This window comes from Tupaia chinensis, unplaced genomic scaffold, assembly GCF_000334495.1.
Source record: "Tupaia chinensis unplaced genomic scaffold, TupChi_1.0 Scaffold000566_1, whole genome shotgun sequence".
Classification (NCBI taxonomy): Eukaryota; Metazoa; Chordata; class Mammalia; order Scandentia; family Tupaiidae; genus Tupaia; species Tupaia belangeri.
In genome coordinates, this window is record NW_006160079.1 from 923,253 (window position 1) to 937,932 (window position 14,680).

The window sequence follows — 14,680 nt, forward strand, 5'->3', positions numbered from 1 at the left end:
TTATAGCGAAAACCCCCCCAAAAAAAAAAAAAAAAAAGAAAGGTACGCAGGGCCTCATTTTTTCCAGTTTTTTTTCTTCTTTACTATTTCTTTTTGATTTCTAATTCTCTTCTCCCCTTTGTGCCACAGAACAGACAGGTCCTTGTCCTGCAGGAATTCTCCCGTTCCATCTATAGCCCCCTTGCTCTGCAAGGGAAATTGAGGCAAGGGCACGAATCCCTCCCACCCACACCAGGTTCCCAAGACTAAGACCTCACCTTCTTTAAAGGTAGGCAGGGCCTCATTGTTTCAATTTTTTCTTCTTTGCTATTTCTTTTTGATTTGCTAATTCTCTTCTCCTCCTTGTCCCACAGACCAGACAGGTCCTTGTCTTGCAGGAGTTCTCCCGTTCCATCTGTAGCCCCCTTCCACTGCAAGGGACATTGAGGCTGGGGCACGACTGCCTCCCACCCACACCAGGCTCCCAAGATTAGGACCTCACCTTCTTTGAAGGTAAGCAGGGCCTCATTTTTTCATTTTCTTTTTTTGTCTTCTTTGTTATTTCTTTTTGATTTGCTAATTCTCTTCTCCTTATACCACTGACCAGGCAGGTCCATATCCTGCAGGAGTTCTACCGTTGCATCTATCGCTCACTTCCGCTGCAACAGAAATTGAAGCCGAGGCACGACTGCCTCCCACTCACACCAGGTTCTCAAGACTAGGACCTCACCTTCTTTAATGGTAGGCAGGGCCTCATTTTTTTTCATTTTTTTTTCTTCTTTGCTATTTCCTTTTGATTTGCTAATTCTCTTCTCCTACTTGTCCCACAGACAAGACAGGTCCTTGTCCTGCAGGAGTTCTCCCGTTCTTCTATAGCTCCCTTCCCCTGCAAGGGACATTGAGGCTGGGGCACTACTGCCTCCCACCCACACCAGGTTCTAAGACTAGGACTTCACCTTTTTAAAGGTAGGCAGGACCTCATTTTTTCAATTTTTTTCTTCTTTGCTATTTCTTTTTGATTTCTAATTCTCTTCTCCCCCTTGTCCCACATACCAGACAGGTCCTTGTCCTGTAGGAGTTCACCCGTTCCATCTATAGCCACCTTCCACTGCAAGGGATATTGAGGCTGTGGCACGACTGCCACCCACCCACACCAGGTTCCCAAGACTAAGACCTCACCTTCTTTAAAGGTAGGCAGGGCCTCATTTTTTTCATTTTTTTTCTTCTTTGCTATTTCTTTTTGATTTTCTAATTCTTTTCTCCTCCTTGTCCCACAGACCATTCAGGTCCTTGTCCTGCAGGAGTTCTCCTGTTCTTCTATAGCTCCCTTCCCCTGCAAGGGACATTGAGGCTGGGGCACTACTGCCTCCCATCCATACCAGGTTCCCAAGACTAGGACCTCAACTTTTTAAATGTAGGCAGGACCTCATTTTTTCAATTTTTTTCTTCTTTGCTATTTCTTTTTGATTTGCTAATTCTCTTCTCCTCTTTGTCCCACAATCCAGACAGGTCCTTGACCTGCAGGAATTCTCCTGTTCCATCTATTGCCCTCTTCTGCTGCAGGGGACATTGAGGCCGGGGCATGACTTCCTCCCACCCACACCTGGCTCCCAAGACTAGGACCTCACCTTCTTTAAAGGTAGGCAGGACCTCATTTTTTCATTTTTTTTTCTTCTTTGCCATTTGTTCTTGATTTCTAATTCTTTTCTCCCCCTTGTCCCACTGGCCAGACAGATCCTTGTCTTGCAGGAGTTCTCCCGTTCCATCTATAGCTCACTTCCGCTGTAAGGGACATTGAGGGCAGGGCACGACTGCCTCCCACCTACACCAGGTTCCCAAGATTAGGACTTCACCTTCTTTGAAAGTAGGCAGGACCTCATTTTTTCAATTTTTTTTTTTGTCTTCTTTGCTATATCTTTTTGATTTGCTAATTCTCTTCTCCTCCTTATCCCACAGACCAGACAGGTCCATGTCCTGCAGGAGTTCTCCAGTTCCATCTATTGCCCACTTCCGCTGCAATGGAAATTGAGGCCGACGCACGACTGCCTCTCACTCACACCAGGTTCCCAAGACTAGGACTTCACCTTCTTTAATGGTAGGCAGGGCCTCAGTTTTTCAATTTTTTTTCTTCTTTGCTATTTCTTTTTGATTTGCTAATTCTCTTCTCCTACTTGTCCCACAGACAAGACAGGTCCTTGTCCTGCAGGAGTTCTCCCGTTCTTCTAAAGACCCCTTCCCCTGCAAGGGACATTGAGGCCGGGACACGACTTCTTCCCACCCACACCAGGCTTCCAAGACTAGGACCTCACCTTCTTTAAAGGTAGGCAGGACCTCATTTTTTCAATTTTTTTTCTTCTTTGCTATTTCTTTTTGATTTCTATTTCTCTTCTTCCCCTTGTCCCACAGACCAGACAGGTCCTTGTCTTGTAGGAGTTCTCTCCTTCCATCTATAGTCCCCTTTCACTGCAAGGGAAATTGAGGCCAGGGCATGACTGCCCCCCACCCACACCAGGTTCCCAAGACTAAGACCTCACCTTCTTTAAAGGTAGGCAGAGCCTCATTGTTTCATTTTTTTTCTTCTTTGTTATTTCTTTTTGATTTTCTAGTTCTCTTCTTCTTCTTGTTCCACAGACCAGACAGGTCCTTGTACTGCAGGAGTTCTCCTGTTCTTCTATAACTCCCTTCTCCTGTAAGAGACATTGAGGCTGGGGCACTACTGCCTCCCACCCACACCAGGTTCCCAAGACTAGGACCTTACCTTTTTAAAGGTAGGCAGGGCCTCATTTTTTTCAATTTTTTCTTCTTTGCTATTTCTTTTTTATTTCTAATTCTCTTCTCCTTTTCCCACTGACCAGAGAGGTCGTTATCCTGTAGGAGTTCTCCCATTCCATCTATTGCCCCCTTCTTCTGCAAGGGACATTGAGGCCGGGCACGAATTCCTCCCACCCCAGGCTCCCAAGACTAGGACCTCACCTTCTTTAAAGGTAGGCAGGGCCTCATTTTTTCAAATTTTTTCTTCTTTGCTATTTTTTTTTTATTTCTAATTCTTTTCTCCCCCTTTTCCCACTGACCAGACCAGTCCCTGTCCTGCAGGAGTTCTCCTGTTCCATCTATAGCCCACTGGTGAAATCGTGCACCATGCTACTGCGCAGGGTGCAACTTTTTCTTTAATATCCTCTGTACTTTTTTCTTTCCTCTTACATTATCCTCTCTTCTTCATCCTCCTCTCTTCCTTAGGGATTTGACTGATCTCGAATCCCAGTTTTGAATGTTCATAATATATTGGAAGGTTCCTGGGATCCTTGTCAATACTGAACCATCTGTGATTATCTAGAATATACTACCCCTCTTGAGACCACATTACTAAAACATCGGGATAGGTACTTCTGCACACATCAATTCACAGAAAAGTGATACACGCTTGCTCCTAGTAGCAGAAACTTTTTTCTAAGAGATATTCAAAAGTGAATAGATCATCTAATTGCCAGAAGTAGAAGAGCCTCAGGAAATATGTCTCCATCAAAGGAACAGAGTAACTCCTTTCTGTCCTAAAATATGAGGATGTCATCAAAATGTCAGAGAAAGAATTTAGAACCTCGTGATGAACAAATTCTATGAGTTGGAACAGAAAAGAGACTACGAACTTCAGGAGATTAAGAAGTCCTTCCATGATATGAAAGAAGAAATGGACACTCTGAGAAAGGATCAGATGGAGCTATTAGTGATGAAGTCTGAAATACAGGAAATCAAAAAACTCTCTTGAAAGTTTTAAAAGTCGATTAGACCATGCAGAAGACCTAATCTCCAATGTAGAAGATAAAACCTCTGACCTTGAAAAAACCACCAAGAAGGTAGAGAAAATAACTAAAAAACACAAGGATAATATACGAGAAATATTAGTTTCCATAAGACGCCCAAACATCTGAATAATTGGCATCCAACAAGGTGAAGAAAGTAATCACAGCATAGAAAATCTATTCCATGAAATTCTGGAAGAGAATTTCCTATGTCTAGAAAGGCACTCAAGAATCCAGACCCAAGAAATACAAAGGACCCCAAATAGACTCAACACTCTACCCCAGAAGATCTTCCCCAAGGCACATTCTAGCCAGACTCTCGAAGACCACAGATAAAGACATGATACTAAAACTGGCAATAGAGAAAATAGAAGTGACTTACAAAGGTCATCCCATCAGGCTAACACTGGACCTCTCAACGGAAACAATGCTAGCAAGGAATGAATGGGAAGATGAATTGAAAGTTTTAAGAGAGAAATAATTTCAACCAAGACTATCATATCCAGCAAGATTATACTTCATATGGGAAAAAAAGATTAAAATCTTCTCAAACAAAACCTGAAAGAATTTTCCAACACCAGACCAGCTCTTCAAGAAACCCTGAAGAAAGTACTGTTCCAAGGAAACTAAAGAATTAACAGCCAGAAACAAAGAAATAAAAGTCAACTAAGACAATCACCAACTTAAACGTCTGTACAGATCCTGTAACATCGATAATAACATAAAATGTTAATGGATTAAATTCTCCAATCAAGAGACACAGACTGGCTGAATGGATTACAAAACAGAAACGCTCTATCTGTTGCCTATAGGAAACCCATCTCATGGAAAAAGACATACATAGACTCAAAGTGAAGGATTGGAAAAACGTTTTCCATGCAAATGAGAACCAAATAAGAGCTGGAGTTGGGATACTGATTTCCGACAAAATAGGCTTTAAAACAAAAACTGTTCAAAGAGACAATGAAGGGCACTATATTGTAGTAAAAGGCTCTATAAATCAAGAAGATATAATGCTTATAAATATCTATGCACCTAACACAGGAGCACCCAAATATTTGAAGGAAAAGACTGTTAGATCTAAAAGGGGAGATAAACTGCAACACACTGATTCTTGGAGACCTCAACACTGCACTATCCCCTCTGGACAGATTATCTAGGCAAAACTAGGTAAAGAGATCAAGGATCTAAACGATCCCAGAAATCAAATGGACTTAACAGACATCTATAGAACTTTCCATCCAAAAGCCATGAGGTACACCTTTTTCTCACCCCGACATGGAATCTTTTTGAAGATTGACCACATCATAGGGCACAAAGCAAGCCTCTACAGATTCAGAGGCATAAAAACTAAATCCAGCATCTTCTCCAACCATGATGGAATTAAACTTAATTTTAATTTCAAGAGAAATCCTCAAAATTACCCAAATACATGGAAACTAAATAACCTACTCCTGAATAACTCCCCTACTATCGAAGAAATAAAGACTGAAATCAAGGGACCAACAGTTAGTGTAATGGCTATGTTGCTGGACTCCCATGTAGTCGACTGCGTTTCGAGTCCCAGACCCTGTGGCTTAAACTCACACTGGGTGCATAAGGGAAATGCAGATCAAAACAACGTTGACATACCACCTAACCCTGGTCAGAATGTCTAAGATTATAAAAACAAAAAATGATAAGTCTGATTTTCAAGCAGCTGGGTCCAGGCCTTGAACCACAGTCAGCTATGTGGGATCTAGCCACATTAACCTCCATGCCACCTGCTGGCTCCTACGCCCTTACCTTTCAATCAAGACGTAAAATCTTTTTTATTCTCCTGGAGATGAGAGAGCTTCAGAACAGGAAGGAATCTGTTATGCTGGTTTCTGGCTTCTCCTCTATTACTGTCTCTCTGTGAGACCAAGGCTGGAGCCTTTCTTCCCCTTGAAGTCTCAGTTGTCCCATGGGTAAAATAAGAAGGGTAGTCAAGGAGAACTGGACCATTCTAAAGATCTAAAAGGTATTGACTCACAGAGAGGGCAGAGCCATTTCCCTAGTAGAGTCAGAAATGTCCGTGATGGGGGCCAGCAGTTAGCGGAATGGCTATGTCGCTGGACTCCCATGTAGTCAACTGTGGTTCGAGTCCCAGACCTGGTGGTTTAAACTCATGCCGGGCATGTGTGCGTGCATGCCCAGGATCCTGAGAGGAGAATGGAGAAGGTATTGTGGTGTGGCCATCCTCCCGGGGGGTGATTTATCGCTTTCTGTCTCTCTGTCTCTCTGTCTGGCGAGCACACGCGCCCTGCAGCAAAAAAAAAAAAAAAAGAAATCTCTCAAAAAAAGAAATGCCCATGATGAAGCAATCTCCCAGGGACCTGAGCCAGTACAAATGCTCATCAAAAGTAGCATGTAGCCATTGACCTTCAGGTACCCACTCATGCCAGGAATGTAATTTTATCCTGATGGTCTGAGGGAGCCATTGAAAGGCTAACCTTGACTTTGGTCCTAAGCAGAGAGTGGAGAATGGCTCTTGAGAGTTACACAACAAACTCATTTGGCTGTGTGTTCTAGAGATTAAGCTGCCTGTACTGGAAGCCCTGTCCTACTACCTAATGCATGAATGACCCCGGACTAGTTCCTGGCCTGGCATGAATGACCCTGGACTAGTTCCTGGCCTTCTCCAGGCCTTAGTTTATCATCTATGAAATAGCCTAAGTATAGTCCCAACCTCTGAGGGCAGTAGGAGCATTAAATAGAATTATCTATGCAAAGCACCAGGTGCCTAGTAAATACTTGATCCAGAGCATCGATTACTTTTTTTACTCATTAACCACATAAAGTTCTCAGCCAGACACTCTTCTAATTACTCAGTAAATATTAACTATTTACTCCTCACCAGGACTCTATGGTATGGATAGTAGTACTGGTATATCCATTTTACAGATGAAGAAGCTGAGGCAAAGAGAGGTGAAGTACTTTGCCCCAAGTTAAATACAATGAAAGCGCCAGCATTCAAACTCAAGGAGTTGCTCTGTAGAGGTTGTGCCTTTATACACTAGACTATACAATCTCATCATTGTATCATCATTATTATTATTCTCCCTTGCAGCATCTTAGTGTGAGCCACGGCCAGTCCTCTCTAAGGAGCTCCATAGGGATACCCATTTTCAGTTCTGTGTTTACCTAACAGCCTAAAGTACCATCTTCCCTCAAGGCCTCCCAGAAAGACCCGAACTTAGTGTAATTGGGAAAAATTCAGTGCTGAGCCATACTTCATAATGTTCAACTGATTACATGAACAATTTGAGTAAGACATCAGGAAGAACTTCCTGACAGTAAGAGTTGTGAAAGACAAATGGAAGGAACCCATTTACCTAGAAATAGAGGGAAGTTTAGGAAGGTTTAATGATTTTTTTCTTAAATTTTCAGAGGGCATATAAACTCAGCAGAGAGAGATAGAGACTGCCAAGGCAGTCGCCTTGGCCCATCCTGGGAAGCTTTATGGACCAGCACCTCAGTTCAGTCTGGAGAGAAAGCGTCCCCCAGTGGGGCATGGTCACACTGCAATCTCTTTCCCATTTCTCCACCCTGTTGGGATCCGAGGCACACACACACACATTCATCTGACATGCTTTTTTTTTAAGCCACTGAGGCCAGGATTTGAGCCAAGCTTAGCCAAGTGGGATCTGGTTCCCTTAGCCACTAGGTTATGAGGCCAGCCTGGTTTGGGAATATTTTTAACTCAATTATCCAAGGAGACACCAAATGGTACCAGAGTGGCTGAATGGTCTTTGGCAGTAGATAGGGAGTAGGACCTGGGGGGGCGGGTCTTCTTCTCTACCCTCAGGATATGTGCTTTCCTGGAATCTCTCAGGGCTGGCTTATTCTGGCTGCAGTACTGGAGACATACCTCTACTGCTGTGATCATAGTCCCTCAGATCTCAGGTAACATGGTGGTTCTATAAGTACCTGGGCCCTACAGAAACTTGAGAGCAGTGTCAGATGACGGGGTAGAAGAAGCTACCAAAACCTCAGGGAAAATAGAACTGAGAATGCCAGTGGCTAGCCTAACCTCAAGCAGAGTTCCCCACAAGCATGGGAGGTCAGCAGGCAGTGAGATGGTCCTCTAAGAACAAGAGAAGGTTCTGGTTGGATGGCATGATGCACATTTGTGTATGTGTGGTGGAGAAAGTGGGGTAGATGTGAGAGACAGTGCCCTATATCAGGCCAATCCCCCTCCATGTGTACCTATTACATATGAAGGAGGGGAAGGGACCTGTATGAAGACTTTTGAGATCCAGCAAGAAGATATTGCCCTCTCCACATAACTTGGCTGGGCCTGGCCTGAGTGAGATGAGAATGTGCACCTCTGGTCCTGCTCCCTGACAAGGCAGTCTCCTTAGAAGGCCTATCCTGGGAAGCTGTATGGACCAGCACCTCAGTTCAGTCTGAAAGCCATAGCCCTTCTGTCTCCTTCCTTCCTCTCCACATCCCCCAGCAGATGGTGTCACACAAGGCTGAGCTGTAGAAGCAGGTCCCCTGCCTTCCCTCTCCTACAAAGGCTGTCTTCCTCTCTTACAACATGGGGGACCTGAGGACAATATCATGCTCAGAGCCCTGAGAACATCCTGCCTGCCTGCTAGCCTCAAACATGTGCCGTTGCCTGCTTGTGGGACTGACCGTGTCTATGACTCAGCCCAAGACAAGGGCTACAGTGTGGTCAGTAGCTGGGCCTAGGTCCTGTCTCCAGCATGTCTTCCAGTCCATCTCTAGCAACAATCAGACCCACCAGCACCCAGACAAACAGTTCATCCTAACCCCACATTTTGAAGGGCTATCAGCACCTACCTGCCTTTGCCCTTGTCCTGTGACTGGTGTTCCTACCACACAGCCTAATTCCAGTAGAGGCTGGGCAACCACAATGCCACACAAGCTGGGCTTACACAACTAGTCAATGAAATAGGGGAAGAGATGTGTGTTTGTGCAGGCATATGCATGTCTGTGCATGAGCACCTGTGAGCTTTTGAGCCTGAGGTTGTTTTCTGTGTGAACATATGCCCATAACCAATGGTTTCCATTCATGACCATAATACAATCCATCCTAACACTGAAGACATTTTGAGAACCACTCTGCTAGAGCCATTGCACACACTGTGCCCAGGTGGCCGTATCCCAACATAAAATTACATTTCTCTTGTTAGGTGACAGACAACCCTGAATAGCCCCCTCTCACCGTTTAATTCCTCCACCAATCTGCATCAGAGCAAAGGTTACCCACAGGAGTGAGGTTAAGTGATAGGGTAAAAACGTCCTTTGCAAATGGCACTGGTTGATTCTACTCATTTTATTTTATTTATTTATTTACTTTTGGAGAGATTTTTGCTATAGGGCACGTGCCCTCGCCAGAAAGACAGAGAGACACAGAGAAACAGAAAGTGAGGGGACCAGCAGTTAGCGTAATGGCTATGTCGCTGGACTCCCATGTAGTCGACCGTGGTTCGCATCCCGGACCCAGTGGCTTAAAACTCACGCTGGGCGTGTGTGTGTGTGCCCAGGATCCTGAGAGGAGAATGGAGGAGAAGGGATTGCGGTGTGGCCATCCCCCTTGGGGGGGGGGTGATTTCTCACTTTCTGTCTCTCTGTCTCTGTCTGTCTGGCGAGTGCACTCGCCCTATAGCAAAAACCTCTCAAAAAAGAAAAAAGTGAGAAATCACCCCCCAGGGGGGGTAGCCATGCCGTAATACCTTCTCCTCTATTCTCTTCTCAGGATCTTGGACTCACATGCACATGCACCTGGTGTGAGTTTTAGGCCACCGGGTCTGGGACTCGAACCACGGTTGGCTACATGGGAGTCCAGCAACATAGCCATTACACTAACTGCTGGTCCCAGTACTCATTTTATTTTTAAAGCTGAAAGTTTAATGGTTTAATTTTAGGCCTTGTAAAAATGTCTCTGTGTCAAAACCACTCCATTAAAGCAGTCAGAACAAAATGTTCCTGGTGTCCAGATGGATCTATCAATGTAGTCAGGTCAAAATGTCCTGCACCTGTGTGCGTGCATGCATGTGCACATTCACATGTACATGCACACATCAACCTTTGAGTAAGTAGATGAGAGTCACTGGATATTTGCTCTCTTTTACGAGCACTTGGGCCAGCCTAGGTCTCTGTAAGCCTGGGCCCCTTCTTCAGTCTACACTGTATGGGTTTGTGTGGGTAAAGATGGCCTTTAGCACAGTCCACAGAAATATGGCAGGGGGTTTCTGTCTATGACCTTGACTCCACACTTTACCAAGATGAAGAAGTGAGATAGGTCCATGGGGAGAAGAGCTGCTATTTTCACCTCCCTCTATCCCAGACCTCTACCCTCTCCACTTCATCACTACATCAGTTCAGCTTGGCTTTCCAATGAAGTCACTATAGTGGGAAATCATAAGTGCTTCATGAAAGAGAAGCGAGCCTGGGGCCAGCCTAATCCTGGCTGCAAATTTCATTAGGGAGAAGTGTGAGCTTCATGGGTCTCCAGTTTTTCAAGATTTCAGGATAAAGAGAGGCACGGAAGCCAGCGTCTTCATGTGCCCCGTGACACTGGCATCCCAGGCAGTCTGGAGGAGCCAGGACTGAGAAGCATGTATAGAAGGGGGCCAGAGGGCAGTGCAGAGACCAACCTAGGATGGGACTGGACTGACCTAGGAAGCTCAGTCTGGGGCTGTGGGAAAGTCTCAGGGTGCACAGGTTAGGACTAACTCAAAGATGATATATACCTCATTGCCATTACCATGACCACTACACCCTCACATGGGTGAGACTCTCATTTCTCTGGCCTGACAATGGCAGGAGTCTCTCTCCTGCTACTCCAGTCTCCCTTTCCAGACCACAAGTCACACAGGGTCCAGGAAGAGCCTTCTGAAACACAGGCCCACTTATGTCACTCCCAGCCTAAAACCCTCTGCTGGGTCCCTAGCGTCTATAGCAACATTTCCCAAACTATGTGGCCTGGGATGGTTACTAAGATCTGGTGACAAAAAGGGTTACGAGGGCAAATAAGTTAGGGGAATGCTGAATTCAACAGATTAAAAGAGATATCTTTATTTTAGGACTTATCCGCATACTCACTCTGCTAATGGGTCCTGGGGCCTAGAGTAAGCCTGTTGCTCCACTTCTTTGTCACCAGCTCCTCCTTCACCCCATATTATAGAACACAGTGTTCTACAGAACCTAGTTTGGGAAACACTGATTTGACATACCATATGTGACTCTCTGGGCCTGCCACCAGCACAAATCTCCAGCCTCTTGTCTTCACTCATGCTGTCCCATCAGCTAGAATGGCTTCTTCACACTTCCTCATTGCCTGGCTAATTACTACTTACCTTTAAAGACTTTTATGACTGGGCCTCCTGGGGCCAGCAGATGGAGATTAAGGTGGCCAGATTCCATGTGGCTGACAGCAGTTCTAGTCCCAGACCCAGTGGCTTAAAAAACTCCCTGGGTATTTATGTGTGTATGCCCAAAATCCCAAGAAGAGAATAGAGGAGAAGGGATTGTTGTATGGCCATCTCCCTTGAGAAATTTCTCTTTACCTCCCTCTTTACTCCTCTCTTTACTCCTGTCCCTGCTACCACCAGTGAGTGCAAATGCTCCATTGCAAACTTTTTTTGAGAGGTTTTTGCTATAGTGTGCGTTTGCCAGAAAGACAGAGACAGACAGAAAGTGAGAAATCACCCCCCGGGGGGGATGGACACGCCACAATCCCTTCTCCTCCATTCTCCTCTTGGGCATGCATGGCCGCACATGTGCCCAGCATGAGTTTAATCCACAACATCCAGGACTCGAACCACAGTTGACTACATGGGAGTCCAGAAATATAGCCATTACGCTAACTGCTGGTTCCTATAGCAAAAGGTGTTTTGTGTGTGTGTGTGTTTTATAAAAAGAGACTGTATCCTCCAGGAAGCTGACCTTACCCTGGCTTCCCTCACCCACTGCCCACCCCTCACTCTTCTGACTGGGCTTAAGTATGTGTCCCCTTACACCAGATGTCTACCTCAGATTTGTCAGTTACCACCAAGTATTGAAACAATTTCCATATTTTAATTCTGCGTGGATTTTGAGCTCCTGTTGGGTAGAGTCTGGGTCTTATTCAGCTCTGGGTTTAGAGCCCAGCAAAGGATCTACCAGTTCTCAGTGAATGCTGGGTGGAGAGATGGGAAAGAAAGATTAGGACAGAAAGGAGAAAGGTTATTAAGGAAAGGAATGTGAAGAAAAGGTATGAGAAATAAAAGCAATTATACAGAGGCTTTTGTCAGAACTCTCTCAGAATGCTCCAGGTGCTATGAGTCAAGTTAATAGACTTGAAATTGAACAGTAGGTTACATAAGCTATCCTAGGCAGCTTCAGTAGGAATGGCAGATTCCTCCTCACTTGTTGGCATCCAGTAAAGCCAGCCCACACTCAACAGCAAGGCAGGCCAGCCTACTAATTTGAGAGTGCTCACTAATCCAAGGAAAATTAATGTGTGCAGAAAAGCTCAGGGCCAATCTCCAAGCCAGGTGGCCGTATGTGTCCCTCAGGCAGTATGTCAAGTGTCAGGTTCTACTTCATTAGGCTCTGCACAAGAGCTATTGTCAGTACCTCCTTAGGCTGAAGTGGGAAGTAAAGGCTTGAGAACTTACCTCACCTCCACAGGAGGATGCTGGGATGTCCTGGTCTCTTGCCTACCTCTGCCTACCTCCTATTTCTCTACACCTATTTTCCTCTACTTCTTTCTGATACTCATAGTTAGAAAATGGGGGGGGGGGAAGGGGGAAATAAAATGAAAAGCCAAGGTCAGGGTTTAAATGCTCTTCCTTGGAAGCAGAGCCCTGGCACTAAACACAGAATCTCATAAAAAATATAAGTGCCCAATAAATACTTGTCAAATAAATGAACTGGTGCTAGGTAGTATGAGCTTGGGGATTGGAGTGTGACTCAAGGAACTTCCAAAGCCCCACTTGTTCCAAAAAAAGTGTCTCTTCAAGCCTGCCATAGGCCCTGAATTTCCACCATTAAAAGTCCATCTGGAGACTCCTCATGACTCCTGCGAAGTAGTGATTTCAGGGTAAAAGAGAAATGAAGATTTCTTACTGACAATTCAGCCTCCAGCAAACAAGCTGGAGTGGTAGGGAGCTCCTCTAGCCTTCTATCTCTGTCTCTGTTTCTCTGTCTCTGTCTCTCCATGCTTCTGTCTTCTGATTTTTTGTAATTTTTCCTTTTAAAAAAATTTTTAAAAGGTAAAGTTTTCTCTTACTTTCAGCTCTGCCTTTTGTCTTGTTAATAATCCCCTCTGTTCTTCCCACCCAGGCAGGAGAAGTGAGAGACAGGCCTTCAGGAGAAGATTCCTCATGGCTCCTGTGAAGCAGTGATTTGCCATGGCACACTTTCTCACTTCCCAGTTTTCTATTTTGTGCTTTAAAAAAAAAAAAAGAAAAGAAAACAATAATGATAATTTTTTTAGTTTATTTTTTTTCTTTTTTTTCTGTTTCTTTGTTGTTTTTTTCTCTCTCTCTGTTTCGTTTTCTTTTTTCTTTGTCTCTCCGCTCCTCAGTATCCATTTACTGTGTTTCTAGATTCTGGATCTAAGGGCACTGATACTATTAGGGTTAACATATTCCTCAATATCTACTGAATCTGCTGCACAAAGTGATCACAACAGAACAGCAAGGAAATTCTAGACCACCTCTTTCTGCTCGTTCCTGAACATTCAGACTGAACTTCAAGAATTAGGAAGAAACACACCATCCACCAGATGACTAGAAATCACCACAGGACCACAAGAAATTTGGGAAAGCAAGAAAATACCTCTCCTCCAAGGAAGGAGACTTCATATTTAACTGATTCACACAATGAGCTTCTTGTCAGATTTTATCTTTCCTTTAGCTATATCTTCTAGCTTAGCCCCAGGTACACTTGGTCTTGAAAATCTCGGGAGGAATCAAGCATCTCAAGCTGGCTATATGCACCATTCTCTGATCAGAACATGAGACCTTCTTTGAGGAACACACCAGAGAAATAGAGCAAATCTTTTCCTCTGAAATTACAGAATTAAATCCAAGAAATTAGGAGGAAATGTATAATATATCAGATGACAAGAAATCAGTGTAAAGGCACAAGAAATATGAGAAACCAAGAAATTATGTTGATTTAGACAAAACCCTCATAAGAATTTAATGGATATCTCTATAAAGCTCAAGGTGTTATAGATGAAAATTGTAAATAGTGTAATAGACCATATATTCCCAGGATCCTGTTGCCTGTATTGGGACAGCTTGATGACTTCATTGGATATTTTGGAGCATTTGGAAGAGAATTGTTATGTGATGTGTTGCACTACTGCTGGTCAGCTTTGGAATATAATTTCCCCAAGAGAGTTTGTTGATTTCTCCAACACTGTGGGCTATGAAGAAGGACTTTTATCCTGTGGGATAAGTCTTGACTAGAGTAAAAAGAGACCAGAATTTGTTCATGGATATAACCATCCCTGTGGCTGGTTTTGTGTTCCACTTAAAGACCATCAGAGCAAGAGTTTTTTGACAGACTATATTCAGACAGATCTATGTGGGATGATTCCTCAGACTGCAGTAGACATGACCATGGCCAGCATTTTAACCAACTTCTATGATGATTTATGAAAAGCCTTACAAAAGGCATGATACTTTAAGACTTCTAGTACTGTGATCCCTTTAATTAACTCTTTTCTCTAGCTGTGTGGCCTGTAAAAATCATCTATTTCTCTCTTCTGCAGCCTGTAGAAAAATCTGAGATTTTTCTTTTGATTTAGTAGTACAGTTTTATATTTTATTCCTAAAGTAAATAGCTATCTATGAGATGGCATTTTAATTATTTTAAAGAATTTTATTTAACTTTTATTTCTTTATTTTAATTTG

General features: G+C 43.9%; 1 pseudogene; it reads left to right on the top strand.

Moving 5' to 3' along the window:
- The window catches only part of LOC102478059 (stAR-related lipid transfer protein 4 pseudogene), a 55,330-nt pseudogene extending 40,884 nt beyond the window's left edge, over positions 1–14,446 (top strand).
- The last annotated feature ends 234 nt before the right edge of the window (positions 14,447–14,680 follow it).